Below are 5000 nucleotides of genomic sequence, written 5' to 3'. Positions count from 1 at the left end.
TCTTACATGTTCTTAGATTATCCTATACTTTAGTTTGCTCTCGTATCCATGTTGCTCTTTTTTGTCTCTTAGTGTTATTCCTATAATTATTGTCTCCATAGCTCTTTGAGCAGTAACTAGTTATCATAATATAGTTAGCATAAATTAATGCTTGTAGGACCACCTGATTAAATACTTTTCTTTTTAGAAAAAGTGGCATTTAACATTTCATAATCTCACTTAGTTTTCCAAAAGCTCTTCACCCCATACTTATTCTTATTTTAGTTTTTATTTCATTTTCTGGGGAAACACTGTCAGTCCTAATTTAGTATATTCATTAACAGTGTCTACAGGTTTTTCAATAACCCTTATTTCTTCTTTCTAAATTTCTATTGAACGTTACACACACACACACACACACACATTATATATATATATATATATATATATATATATATATATATATATATATATATATATATATATATATATATATGTGTGTGTGTGTGTGTGTGTGTGTGTGTGTGTGTGTGTGTGTGTGTGTGTGTGTGTGTGTGTGTGCATAAAATATTCTTGGCCAAACTCTCTTCGTAATCGATAAATCAAGTATTCTTTCTTTAAGAAGTTTGCAAAGTGTGATACACTTAATAATGACAGTGTACCTTGGTACTACGACACTTTATTCAGATTTCCCGAATAATTGATTCATATTACATCAACCTAATTCATGATAACTGCAAACTTTAACTTTTTTATAATTCTTTATTTTGAATGTATTTGTACCCATATTTTGTATCAAAAATTCCTCACAGTCATACATTTATTAAAACTACGTCATCAACATTCGTGATTCATATCCAAATTGACTTTTTATCATGATTATTCCATTTTTCATAATTATATTTATTTTCTTTAAAGATGTATATCACGTCCCTCCTTCTTATAAATACGCTCATGACCATTGATTTTTCAGTGCAGTTTACTCTTCAATCAATCAATCAATCAATCAGTCAATTAGTCGGTCATTTTCCCCCAATAATGTCCTGACTGACATAGCAATTTATAAGAAACGCCCTGTTCTGCTATCTAACAAAAGTAACTGATATTTTTCATGAACTTTCCTAAATTCTCTATTTATCCCCATTATCTTACATGTTATTATTATTATTATTATTATTATTATTATTATTATTATTATTATTATTATTATTATTATTATTATTATTATTACTTACTCACTTACTAAGCTACAAGCCTAGTTGGAAAAGCAAGCTGCTATAAGCTCAAGGGTGCCAACAGGGAAAATAGCCCAGTGAGGAAAGGGGACAAAAAATGAAACATTTAAAGAACAGCAACAACACCAAAACAAATATTTCCTATATAAACTATAAAAACTTCAACAAAAATGGATGAAGAGAAATGTGACAGAATAGTGTGCCCGAGTGTACCCTCAAGCAAATATTGATGTTCAGTGCTTATTAATATTCCCCGTTTATTCAGCCAGTTTCATAAGTGCTCATTAATATTGACTTCCATCACCAATATTATCAACATTAGGAAATCCATTTCCGTTTCGAATTAGTCTCGACTCACTTATCTCATTCTCGAAGCTCATTCGCCATCCTTGGAATATTAACTAATTTGGGAAATTAACTAATTGTTCTAACTTTTATCTTGATTAATTCCCTATTTGATACGTAGTTTGGTCCCTGTCAGTGCGTTTACTATACATGAATGTATACGTTGATATTGGTAACGAATTATATTAATATATAATCCTTTTCCTTTTGCATTCCTGTTTGATAGAATTAAATTGATGACAAATGATTTAATCAATGATGCTCAAACATATTCATTGTATAAAATAAGTTAACATATTTCTAATAAGGATATTTTTAAAGGATAACGAATAGCTCATACCCAACAACCTCAAGTTTGTATCTTTATTCATTCTAACATCTAAATTATCGGTAAAGTTTTTCCCTATCTTTTATTTTGACATGTAGATACGCCAATTATTATTATTATTATTATTATTATTATTATTATTATTATTATTATTATTATTATTATTATTATTATTATTATTATTACTAGCTAAGCTATAAAATCCTATTTGGAAAAGCAAGATGATATAATCCCAAGGGCTCCTACAGGGAAAATTAGCCCAGTGAGGAAAGAAAATAAAGAAATAAATAAACTACAATAGAAGTAATAAAAAATTAAACTGAAATATTACAGGAGCAGCAACCACATCAAAATAGATCATTCATGCATAGACTATGAAAAGGGTATTTATATCATCCACTTCAATATAAAAACGTTTAAACGTTTGAAGCTGCTCTAACCATTTATGTAGAAACGAACAGGGCTCCATATATCAAGGAAGGGTATATCTGACGTCGAGTCTGAACTTATCTGACAAAGTATTCAGCCCAAGGTTGGTACACATCATCCCTCAACTTCCCGTAACCACTGTAATCACCATTGGTCTTCATCCAAGGAGGGGCTGTCCAGGGGAAGGCGTAAACCTTCAGAGGATGCGAAGATATGGCTTTGGCCCTTTGGATTACCGGGATCTGGGAGAAGATATACGAAGGCCCAGAATCGGGGCATTGTTATTATTATTATTATTATTATTATTATTATTATTATTATTATTATTATTATTATTATTATTATTATTGTTTTTATTATTATTATTATTATTATTATTATTATTATTATTATTATCATAGAGATAATAGAGGTATAAAGACACTATTTAAGCCAGAAGAAAATAGGCAAAATATGATAAACATACGTATGCACACACATACATACATACATACACACATACACATATATATATACATACGTGTATATATATATATATATATATATATATATATATATATATATATATATATATATATATATATATATATATATATATATATATATATATATATATATATATATATATATATATATATACACACACTTATTGGTGACAAAAAACTCATATCATAAATCATGATGAGTAATTATAGACTTTATGATCCGGGTCCTCTGGCTGGAGGGTGAAGGTGCTGAGGTCCACATCCCCTTCAGTGTCGATGTAGGTGTACTTCCTCCAGGAGAAGTGGCAGCCGCCCATGTTGATGCGCACTAGGTTATACTCGATCCCTTCGTCAGTAAAGTACGACCTTTAGGAGAGGGGGAGAAGTAAGTCTCTCTCTCTCTCTCTCTCTCTCTCTCTCTCTCTCTCTCTCTCTCTCTCTCTCTCTCTCTCTCTCTCAATCTCTTATTCCATGTTTTGTGCATAGCCACGGAAAAAGCATAAATAGTAAATAGGATAATTACTTTTACAATTATTCTTATCCAGAATTTCATTGAAATTAAGTGCCAAATTTATGCCTATTTACACGCATAGATAAATATATATATATATATATATATATATATATATATATATATATATATATATATATATATATATATATATATATATATATATATATATATATATATATATATATATATGAAATTAGATGTAAAATATTATATCTTAATGATTACAAAATAATTATTTTTAAAGCTAATTGGTACCTTTTTATTAATAGTGATTTGTCCCCAGTGACTTAAGCCTTAAATTTCTGATTATTAGATTAGGTGAAGCGTAACCTTATGTGATTGAGCAGCTAAAAGCATCTCAGCTACACTGCGGATGAAACCGAAATTCATTTTGGTTTCTTCATCTTATGTGATATTTTTTTCTTTTCAGGCTTTAGAGTAAATAGTTTAATCTTTATATATATATATATACATATATATATATATATATATATATATATATATATATATATATATATATATATATATATATATATATATATATATACATATATATATATATATATATATATATATATATATATATATATATATATATATACATATATATATATATATATATATATATATATATATATATATATATATATATATATATATATATATATATATATATATATATATATAATAGATCAAATTCGGTAATAGTTTACAACACCACGCTTTCCATTTACTCCAAAATAATGTAATCATACAGTTTTCATCTTCTTGCACAGTAATTAGGTGTTTGTTTAAATTCTAGGAAAGCAATAATTAGCAAGATATGACGAGGAAGAGGGAAGGGCTTATAAAAAGAAAGTTCCAAGTCGTTTGGTGAGGAAACCGAGCTATTTTCTTTTTATAACCCCTTCCCCCTTCCTCAACATATCTTGCTAATTATTGCTTCCCCAGAATATAAATAACCACCTAATTACTGTGCAAGAAGATAAAAACTGCAAGATTGCATTATTTTGGAGTAAATGGAGAGCGTGGTATTGTAAACTGTTACCTCAAATTCAAATAGAATGAAATAATTGTCTTAATATGAACAGATCAGATAATTTCAGATTCTTATCTCTGAATTTAAAAAAAAAAATATGGCTATGAGATTAGATTGGTATCTCTATAATGAAAAGAAAAGAATTTTATCTCTAAGAAAATTGAGAACATAATAAAAACACAAGATTTTTTTTTTTATTTCTTGATCAAGATCAGAAAAAAAGATCATGTTTTGCGAAAATTTATGAAAAAAAACTATGACAATTAAATAATTTTCCGTCTCTTTGCAAGAGATATTTCGCTTCAACTGTCATCACAGATAGCAATTGTTTAATTTCGTTCGTCCATTATCTAAAAAGAGATAATCTATGAAATTGATGTTTCAACTTATTTGCATACCCTTTAAAAGGGAAATATTTGAATATTCTGCCTCTCATTTAACATTTATTTGCTTTAAAAGAAATAATATTTGAAAATTCAATAATTTCATCTAATTATGATAGCTTTGTAGAAGCTCTCTCTCTCTCTTTCTCTCTCTCTCTCTCTCTCTCTCTCTCTCTCTCTCTCTCTCTCTCTCTCATTATATATATATATATATATATATATATATATATATATATATATATATATATATGTATGTATATATA

The 5000-nt window shown here is 27.6% G+C and overlaps 1 pseudogene; it reads right to left on the bottom strand.

Moving 5' to 3' along the window:
• Nucleotides 1-5000, bottom strand: part of LOC137650731 (lysosomal acid glucosylceramidase-like) — a 31157-nt pseudogene that overhangs the window by 11374 nt on the left and 14783 nt on the right.

Source organism: Palaemon carinicauda, chromosome 12, assembly GCF_036898095.1.
Source record: "Palaemon carinicauda isolate YSFRI2023 chromosome 12, ASM3689809v2, whole genome shotgun sequence".
Taxonomy (NCBI): Eukaryota; Metazoa; Arthropoda; class Malacostraca; order Decapoda; family Palaemonidae; genus Palaemon; species Palaemon carinicauda.
Note: the sequence above shows the minus strand (reverse complement) of the source record. Positions and strands in the feature narration are given on the sequence as shown.